This window comes from Schistocerca piceifrons, chromosome 6 (genome assembly GCF_021461385.2).
Source record: "Schistocerca piceifrons isolate TAMUIC-IGC-003096 chromosome 6, iqSchPice1.1, whole genome shotgun sequence".
NCBI lineage: Eukaryota > Metazoa > Arthropoda > Insecta > Orthoptera > Acrididae > Schistocerca > Schistocerca piceifrons.
This window is the reverse complement of record NC_060143.1, coordinates 493303430-493314580: the sequence shown is the minus strand read 5'-3', so window position 1 is coordinate 493314580 and position 11151 is coordinate 493303430.

The window sequence follows — 11151 nt, the reverse complement described above, 5'->3', positions numbered from 1 at the left end:
CATCTACCTTCTTTCGAAGTTAGCAGGCAACTACGCTGTTATGGGGCGGCTCGTTTCGGCCCATTCAACATCTGTCCTTCAAGTATAACGAGCGAGTAACGGAATTTATATTTCATACCTGCCACAGCAAGTTTGTGTTCGTGGGGTCTCTATTCTAATTCGAACGTTTGACTTACGCTATACGTATTCGTTTCTACGTCTTCCGTTAACTATACGTGGTTAACATTATGAAGACAATTAATAACATTTGTGAAATACAACTTCGTTTGCGGAAAACATAATGATGTTCGAAGTCGCCAGTTTTTCCACGCAAACGACTTTCAACAACTTATTATATGCGTAATTGTTGCAACTGATTGCCGGGAATTTTTTATATATATATGCGGTGAAATACTCTCTACGAGTAGTAAATTTCTACAGCGTGGTGGTGCAGCGGTAAGCGCTCGGGTTCGTAATCCAAAGGTCGCCGGATCGAATCTCGCTCCATGCAACTTTTTTTTTAATATATATATATATATAGTATATATATATATATATATATATATATATATATATATATGAATTACAAAAAACAAATACTAAAAAAAAAGCTGCATAGAGCGAGATTCGATCCGGCGACCTTTGGATTACGAACCCGAGCGCTTACCGCTGCACCACCACGCTGTAGAAACTTACTACTCGTAGAGAGTATTTCACTGCAACGGTTTCTTGTAACTGTCGATTTTCTCGACAACGGCTGAGAAGTGCATCTTGGTGCTTTGCCACATTACACCTCTGGTCATGAGCTTTTATTATGCGCAGTATGAATCGAATCTGAATTTCTCAATTGGCGGCTTCCCCTTGTCAGTCCTAATAAATGTGGTTGCAATTGCACTGACTGTTTGCCGTAGGCCTTTTTTGCCTGTCACACAATGTAGCGATAATCAGTTGCTGTAGTTCACTGTTCCACTTCCTTTGCTTCGGGCAGCAGAGACTGTGGTTCGGAACGCTCCCCATGGACGTGTGACAATGATGTGAGCAATATCAAAAACTTAGGCTACGCTCGTCGTAGTTCGTTCTTCTTCCTATTTCCCGATGATTCTTCACCGTCTGAAGTCATTCAAATGTTGTCTGTGGGCCTTGCAGTTATGAACAAAACCACCACGAAGCACCGAAAGCGCTCACTCGTTGACACGCCCATCTTTTCCCGTTCCTTCAGTTGTCTCGTGTTATGCAGTCAGAGCCATCTGGCATTATCATTACACTGAACTCACGCAATGTGACGTCCAACTTCCTGTTTACGACTAGGAGACATCTGGCATCATGCCTCCATACTCTCATTCATTTCCACCGAGTATATAATATTTTATGGCACTTTATCTCGCTCATCAAAAGTTTTGCGGATGTTAAGTCCCACAGTGCTTAGAGCCATTTGAGCTATTTTTAAGTTCTACGGAGCTATGTGTGATAGAATACTGAAAGACTTAAGTCGAAACACATGCTCTGGAGTAGATGACATACCATTAGAAATATTGAGATCCTTGGGGGAGACAGCCAGGACGAAACTCTTTCAGCTGGTGTGCACGATATATAACATACCTTTCGATTTAAGAAGACTGAAAACGGGAAGGTGCTAACACATTCCTATATGAACGAACAATCACTTTAATAAGGTATTGTATTAAAATACTGACACGAATTATTCACAGAAGAATGGAAAAACTGGTAGAAGATAAGTTTGGGTTTCGGAGAAATGTAGAATCACGTGAGCCAATGCTCATCCTGCGAATTACTTGGAAGACAGGTTAAAGGTAGGTAAGCTTATCTTTTACTTGTAGATTTAGAGAAAGCTTTTGATAATGTTGGCTGGACCACACATGGTTTGAAATTATGACGATAGTAGGAATAAAATATGCGGAATAAAGGTTGTTCACGATTTCTTCCATACTGCAGCTGTAACAGTCAAAAGGACACGAAAGGATACAAATAGTTAGGAACGGAATGAGATGGCATTGTAGCCTATTCAAGATGTTACTTAATCGGTGTATTGAGCAATCAGTGTAGGGAACCAGCGAGAAATTTCGAAAGGGGAGAAGAAACAAGGAGAACTGAGAATGCCGAAGATATTGTCCATTGGTCAGAAACGGCAATGTCGCAAAATGTTCGAAATTTTCAGAAAAATAGATGTAAGACATAGGGAAAGACGGGTAATATACAACATGTAAAAGACCCAAGAGTGAATAATATGAATGACACGCTAAGAACAAAGTATACTCAATAAACAGAATGTAAGACAGGTGCAGTCTTTACCCACTAATGTCCAATCTGGACATCGAAGAAGCAACGACTGATGTAAAAGAAAGTTCCAGTACAAGGATATCAATGGTAATATTCACTGATGACGTCGCTGGATGAAGAAGAATTTCAGCATCTGTTGAATGGAACGATCAGTCTAATGATTCTGTAACACATTATTCCTCCTTCGTTGAATTCGTTAATACAAATATTACACAGAATATGACCTGCACTACCTAGAACCCCCAGAGACTGTTTAACTATGAAAATTAGTACATCAGTTCACAGTGAAATAAGGAAAATGGAGAACAGCACTAGTGCTGCATATGATACAACGAACTGCCTTCATCCGTAAGTGGAAGAATAACAAGTGTGCGGTAGGAACGAGCAAATTTTGAAAAATAACTATTGTAAGTAGGCTGTTTATGTTTTCTTATTGGCAACGTTACGTAGCGCTCTGTATGAAAATCACTGGCTGTGCTGTGTGCAGTCTGTGGCTAGTTTGCATTGTTGTCTGCCATTGTAGTGTTGGGCAGCGGCAGCTGGATGTGAACAGCGCGTAGCGTTGCGCAGTTGGAGGTGAGCCGCCAGCAGTGGTGGATGTGGGGAGAGAAATGGCGGAATTTTGAAATTTGTAAGACTGGATGTCATGAACTGCTATATATATTATGACTTTTGATGACTATTAAGGTAAATACATTGTTTGTTCTCTCTAAAAATCTTTCATTTGCTAACTATGCCTATCAGTAGTTAGTGCCTTCAGTAGTTTGAATCTTTTATTTAGCTGGCAGTAGTGGCGCTCGCTGTACTGCAGTAGTTCGAGTAACCAAGATTTTTGTGAGGAAAGTGATTTGTGAAACGTATAGGTTAATGTTAGTCAGGGCCATTCTTTTGTAGGGATTTTTGAAGGTCAGATTGCGTTGCGCAAAGAAAATATTGTGTGTCAGTTTAAGGACAGTCATGTATAATTGTTATAAGGGGAAGTTTCACTATATATATTTTATAGCTATTTATGAAACACGAATATTATCGAAACGAAAACATCGATATTTCGATATCTCGGTGGTTTTACAAAATTTACAGGAATTTAAAAAAATTGATCAAAGTAACAGAAGTGATTAACAAACTTTTAAAAACTGACGAATACTTCATTAAATCCAGAATTAACAAATAAAAGACACAGAATGAACGATAAAATGAATTATTTACAAAAACTAATTAACGAACCCAACAATCATCACCGTTAGACATTAACAGAGTTCTTTGCTTAATATGTTCCCCTATCAGTCTGCTTCTGTTATCTGGCACAACCAAAGAAGCCACTCTTTCGGACGAAACGGAAAGAGGTTTGGCGTGTTAGGTATTTATGAGCCATTTCTGACCAAACAGGTGTGAATGACGACTGTCAACCCAGGTTCACAGTTCTGTACTAAATATGGTTGATCGGGCATTGTTTTAACCCGTTTGGCAGAGAATCGGAGCTTGGAATTTTTTGTGTGACTGAGCTTCCAGACAACAGTTTTTGCCGGCCGGAGTGGCCGAGCGGTTCTAAGCGCTTCAGTCGGGAACCGCGCGATGTGTGTGATGTTCTTAGGTTAGTTGGGTTTAAGTAGTTCTAAGTTCTAGGGGACTGATGACCTCAGATGTTAAGTCCCATAGTGCTCAGAGCCATTTGAACCATTTTGAACAACAGATTGAAGTCTTGTTAGAATCTTCTTGTGTTACATCTAAAGCTCTTTGTTCAGATGACAATTGACCCATACAACTACGCCTGGAACGAATTTTCTTAGTTATTTCACTATGGCAGATGGCACAGCAATGGGAGAATCAGAGTGAACGAATATACAGCATAGATTCATTCACGTTCAAACCTGCTGCTCATTTGTAGTGCTGCAAATGAAATCAAATTAAGCTCATTGTAAGACATTTATTGTCAGATTGCAAAGATTGGTAGTAGTTGGAATGGGCAAGAAATCCGCTGATGAGATCTGTAGTGCCTACAAATCAAAAAAGGCAAATGAAAAAATCGCATTCGATGCTCAGCATTGAAAATCAATTAACACAAATATCGATAAGTTACATGCCAACTATATATATCGACTTTACTTTTAAGGAATACCGATTTTTCTAAAACGAAATTTTTGGCCCATCCCTTGGGTGGGTGGCCGAGTGATAACAGGGACCTATCTTTTTGCTTTATGTGCTTGAAGTCAATCCACAGGTCCTCGACCTGTTCATCTTGTCTGCTCTTGCCACTTATGAACCTATTTTTGCACTGCGCTCCAAATGGTGTATCCTGATTGTTGCAGAAACACAATCCCAAGAGAAGTTAGTGCACCGCAAAAGAAAGAACACGCTGCTCTGGCTCAATCATACAATACTGTTTAAATCCTATGTCCTCCGATCTGATAGGTGTACACGAGTCACAAGAAAAACGCAAAGCTACAATCGCCACTCACCAGAATTCACGGGCCCTAAACGAGAGCGCTAATTCTGACTGACAAGAGCCTCTTCTGCTATGGACTACAGAGTGCCTCCCATGTAAAATTAGAGTAACAAGCCAACTGCCACGTATTACTTGTAAACAAAATTCCAGGATAATTCTGAACCTGCTTGGCAACATGTCGAACTATGTTCTTGAAGACGATACAAAATCTAACCCCACAGTCGGTACCAGAAGACCGTTAGGGATGGCTTAACACAAGGCGGAGAAAGTTCATGACCAGATAATAACCATCGTCAAACATAACAACGTCAAGGTGAGAGAGTATGTGACAACGAAATATAAGCTGTGTTCATTTATGCTACCAACGTTTAAGTCTCTAGGTGTTATCACAGTCAAACGTATACTTTCAGAATGCCAATTAAAGTCTCTGTGTATGAGAATGTTCATACTCAGACTTCATCAAAGAGCATGAAACAATAAGGTAGATGTAGATTGCAGAAATTATTGCCCCACTGAGAAAGAACTGCCATCACATGAAGGGCCTGCCTTGGCCGGCATCCAACGCGCTCTGATTCAACAATGGTCTATGACTCCCATACATATCTTTTCTGCCAACTGTAAAGTAAGAAAAGTCATTTCCGTAACGTTTACAGTTTTGATAATGTCCTGGTTCCTCTATAGTCAACTTTTTTCTACCACTGCATAAAACCATTCTATAAACACTCTAATTACTGGCTTCAGATCTTGAGACGTGTCCAATTGCTTGATGCTAAGGGACCTCTGCCCCAGCAAACTATGTCTTAACTTCAGTTTCCTCCATCATATCCTCCTCCCAAGATGCCAGAAACTTTCCGACATCTTGCTGCGTGTCCCCACATCGGTGGCCATCAATACACTAGGCCTTCATCTGACCATCGCACAGCGATGGTCGCATTCGATTGTCATCGACCTCAGTGAATATGATACTACTGTTCAAGTAAAATTTAAATATCTCCAAGATCGGATTTTGACACGATTTGCACTAACGTATCCCAAATAAAGCAAAGCACACACACATCTTATCTTAATCTACTGTCTTGATTATCTAACTTAATAGGAAATGACTTTGGTCAGTGCGATAGAAGATAGTTGCTGCGACTCTGGTCCAGGGTATGGACTGAGAATAATCCAAAGAAAGACGGGAGTAATGAGTAGTAGAAATGAGATTAGAAATAAACTTATGCATATTGGTGACTGCAAAGTAGACGAAAGTGAAGGAGGACAAGAACATGTGACAGACGAATCATGAAAGATGTAAATAGCCTAGCAGAGGCAAAGAAAGGCAGTTTAGGCCAACAGAAGTCTGTTAGTATCAAACTTAGGTCTGGGGATGAAATTTCACAGAATATACATTTGGAGTGCAGTATTGTATGCTTGTGACTCTTTCTCATTTAGTAAACAATTTGAGATATCTGTGACAATAATGCTATTTATGACCATATTTGCTCAATTGGTAGGAACTGACCCAATCGTAGTGTTGTTTCTCCCGACTTGAGAATAACAACCAGTCTACATGTTTCTCACACTATATAGTAAACTCAGGAAAATGATGGTATCTGGCATATCTGAAAACCGACATAGAAGTTTTCTGTGGATGGTACCGCGTCATAATGTATAAAATTACCTTTTCTCTGCCTCGTGATGACTGGGTGTTGTGTGATGTCCTTAGGTTAGTTAGGTTTAAGTAGTTCTAAGTTCTAGGGGACTGATGACCATAGCCGTTAAGTCCCATAGTGCTCAGAGCCATAAAACTACTACTCCTGGAGAAAAATCAACGTTTCGGCCACGGTTGCAGTGGCCTTCTTCTGGGTTTACTGAAGACACAGAAGAAGGCCGCTGCAACAATGGCCGAAACGTTGATTTTTATCCAGCAGCAGTAGTTTCATACATTATGACGCAGTACCATACCCAGAAGACTTTTATATCGACTGAATCTGGTAGCGGAGGCCTTCACAATTAAAATATCTGAAAACTTTATATTTAAAGTTATTCTGTACATCATCATCATGGTCTTCCGCATTGCTTTCTTTTTCCTTCTTGCTGGAAGTGTGAAATGATGTATGTGGAGATACTGCCTCTCAAATTCAGATATGTCCTGAAGTTTAATGGGGAAATCAATACCTTCAGTGTTATCGGACCCACAAAAATTAAACGTATGGTGTCTGCTAGACGCTCTGTATGGTTATTGTAACGTCTCTCACAGATTGGTCAAGAAAACCACAATTTGTTTTCTTCATTTTGTACATTAACGCAGCCCTTTTCAGCAGCTATTCCTTCTGTAGTGAAATGAAGGAGGACCTTCATTTAATGGATCAGAAACATATGAATGAATATGTAGATAAAGCATGCCCACCCAGCATTTCGAACAACTGGCCCAGTATGACACTCGAGGTGAAGTTTCATAACTACCCAGAAATTGAGGTGAAGTGTGGCTTCACACATGCTCCCCCCCCCCCCCCCCCAAATACAGATGATGGTCTTCCCTTCACCATTACCACTTGTACCACTTGTTTTTGGGAGTACGTGGCTTCACTGCATAAAACTGCACTACACTTAACGGTGGGAGATTGTGAATCATAGACGATTTTGGGAAGCTCCTTTGTGTTTAAAAATAGATCGGTTTTCGTCAGCCTGCAGTAGTAGTTATATCTGTAGTATACAAAATCCTGTTCCCAAAGATGCCTTTAACAACTGAAAAGATTAAAGCTAGTGTGAAACTGACCTGGCGCTGTCCTAAACTGTTAGGATGATTAACGAAACCTTTGCTAGTCGACTGAGGATTATAAATGAAAGCCAGCTACTGTGATGTTGACAGCTGGGATGAACAAGCCAATGGGCTGGGCTGAGGTGAAAATTATGGTGGGCTGGGCAGAGGGAGCGTCAGTGGAATGGCTGTGTTGTTATTGTTGTAAATCTATCTCCCCACTGTTCTAGAGTTCCTGCAGGGAACGAACAACAGCTTAGGTAATTGCCTTGTATCCTGATTCCAAAACAAGAATCAAATGTCATTGTCATTTTTTTTCTGATATTTACCCAGACCTTCTTTGGTGTCCCTATCGCTCAATTCCGATTTAGTCCCCTCATCAGATATAGGTATATGGTACCCAATATGTCATTAAGTTCAGCACGGTGATCTATGCCCTCTTCCTTCCTCTACAACTGTACCATTATCCATACTCCCTTAAAATGGAAAAAATCTCATAACCATTGTATGCAGGCATAAATAAATATTATTGTACATATGTGAATTACTATTAGTACATATTTGATTGTCTTCAATAGCGGTCTACCCCTGCAAGCTTATGACAATGGTATGGATAAAAAGTCTCTTTCTGCACAATTTCAAGAACTGTTGCATCTACCAACTCCACCTCTGCAATGGTCTTATCCAGACACCCTACAAACCAGAAAAATATCTCATAAGCAATGTATGCCAACATAAATTATTGTTTTTCTTAAGAAATATGAATTACTACTAAATAATTTGTTGTCTATAATCTAATCCCACCCCTGTGTGCTTATAGACATGAATGTGGTCATGGCCTGAGATGGGTAAATCTCAACCATACCAGTGTTATTATTCAAAATCTGTAGAAACAAGAAAAACATCTCACAATTAATTATCTGCAAGCATAAACTATTTTTATCATAGAAATATGAATTAATACCCCTGACATATTCAATCATTTGTAATTGGACCCCACCCATGTGAACCTAGGACAGAAACTGGTGTCATAGTTTGTGATGGTACTTGCGACACAACACTTGTATAAGTACCAGGTGTGAATATCTATAATCACTCACATGAAGACGGAGAGAGAATATCATGTTATTACTCCACTGATGTGCAGCTCGTGCACTGCCCTCATGTGTGAAAAGCAGTGTGCCTACATCCCAAGAGCTAACTGCACACAGAAGTGGCACACTGGGTGAAGAGTGTGTGTCCTGGGAGCTCAAGTCAGCAAACTGGGCTTGACCGCAGTAGTACACATATCGATACCCATTTGAGCAACATCGCTGAGAAACAATTATTACAAAAATATATTGACACACAACCTAAAACACACATAAAAACTGTTACTCATGGTTGCAAACTTTGTTAACAATGCTGTTTTATTCCATGTCGAACCAGCCACCTCCCTCTTGAGAACCAATATTAGTAGGTCCAGTGTGTCATCGCCCATCAGTGGCAATGGTATTCTGAAGTCAGTAACATGAAAGGAAAAAATCATTAGACCACAGAGCACACGAACACAGGGACGCACGTGCAAGAAAACAGACTCTCTCTCTCTCTCTCTCTCTCTCTCTCTCTCTCTCTCTCTCTCTCTCAAAGTGTTTTAAGTGTTTCTGATACATATCTGCAGTCTTGTCATGATCCAAATGAGGGTGCCTGTTCTTTTCATCGCTGGGACTACCGCACTGATTCTTCATAACTGCTGCTGGTGCTACTATCGATGCTCTGAGTAACACTGGAGTGAAGCCGTGCATCACACCTTCATATATTTTTGAGTGTGAGGTGGTGCGGAAGAAGTCAGATGCACTAGCAGTTCTCTTCTGTGTGTTGGTGGGGTTCTAATCCAGCCATTGGGGTAACTTCTCACCATTTTCTGAACCAGTAGGAAATGAGGATGCTGATGCAGCTGGTCTACAGTGCAAGTACTGCCTTGAACCATTTATTTATTCAGTTTGATCTCTCTTGTGTGTGTGAGTTTGTATTAACACACTGAGTGCGGAATTATTAGCACACGGGAAGTTTACCAAAGGCACTAAATTTCGAGTATGTATTATTAAACATCTCTGCAATGCTCCATTAATGAATGTGTGAATTATATCCAGATGCATAGAACTAGTGACGGAGGCTACAAAACTGGGAGATTTTGCGAGTTAATACTTGTGAAGAATCAGACATGTTGTATATGGCGGGAGCAGTATGAGTGTGATTACGCTGCGGTTACTGGGCTGGAATCGGCAGCTGTAATGGTAGGGACTCAATGAGATGTTTGTCCACCAACGGCTGTAGGAAGTTTACCAGAGGCTATAAATTTTGAGTATGTTTTATTCAGAATCTTTGTTAGGCTCCATCAATGTTTGGAATGCATGCATTACATCTGGATGCATGCAACTTATGATGGAGGCATCAAAACTGTGAGATGGCCATTTGGTATATTATTTAGACTGTGTGCTGGGAGTTTAAGATGTGCACATACCTGGAAGTGACTTTTAAGTTAAGAGCTGCCTGTATGTGATTAGCTGCCCTTGCAGGACCAGATTCGGCAACTGATATCTCATGGAGTCAGTGAGACGTCCACCCACTGCTGCTTTTGATGCATTGTGAGTGATGAGTCAGCAGCTTCTTCATCTTGAGGATAACATGCAGCACATATAACAGCATTGAGGTGCTCTGCAGTGGATGAATCTACTGTCTGAAACTTCCTGGCAGATTAAAATTGAGTGCCAGACCGAGACTCGAACTCGGGACCTTGCCCGCGAAAGGCATAGGTCCCGAGTTCGAGCCTCGATACGGCACCCAGTTTTAATCGGCCAGGAAGTTTCATATCAGCGCACACTCCGCTGCAGAGTGTAAATCTCATTCTGAAAATCTACTGTCTGCATGCCCACTGCCGTCCAGTGTGTGTTAATAGGATGTCCAGTGTGTGTTAATAGGATGTCCAGTGTGTGTTAATAGGATGTCCAGTGTGTGTTAGTAGGATGTCCAGTGTGTGTTAATAGGATGTCCAGTGTGTGTTAATAGGCAGCGATCGCCATGCAGCCCTGAATAAATGCGAGGAGCCAGAGCAGCGAGAGTGCTTACCGCGTGGTAGCCCGGCGCTCAACCCAGACTACGGCACAGGGAGTGATGAGGCGTGTGCTCTCCTGGCAAAACTCGGTTGTGCATGCAGCGTTGTAACGGACCACAGGCGCTCGAGCAGCACAAGTGGCAATGTTTTTTTTAAAAAAATAAAGATGCACATCTTTCCTATTCATACCCACTACAAATAATAGTGATCTACGTTCGAGGCTACACGAGTGAGCTATACAGTTTTAAATTTGGGGTAAGTGAATTTTTTGGAAGTCAGCTGCTGACTATGTGGCGTTCACTTAGACAGTTTCACATTGAATATATTGTTGACTACTGCAAACACATCAATAAAAGTTATAATACACTACTGGCCAAACAAATTGCTACACAAGAAGAAATGCAGATGATAAACGGGTATTCATTGGACAAATATATTATACTAGAACTGACATGTGATTTCATTTTCACGCAATGTGGGTGCATAGGTCCTGAGAAATCAGTAGCCAGAACAACCACATCTGGCCGTAATAACAGCCTTGATACGCCTCGGCATTGAGTCAAACAGAGCTTGGATGGCATTTACAGGTACAGC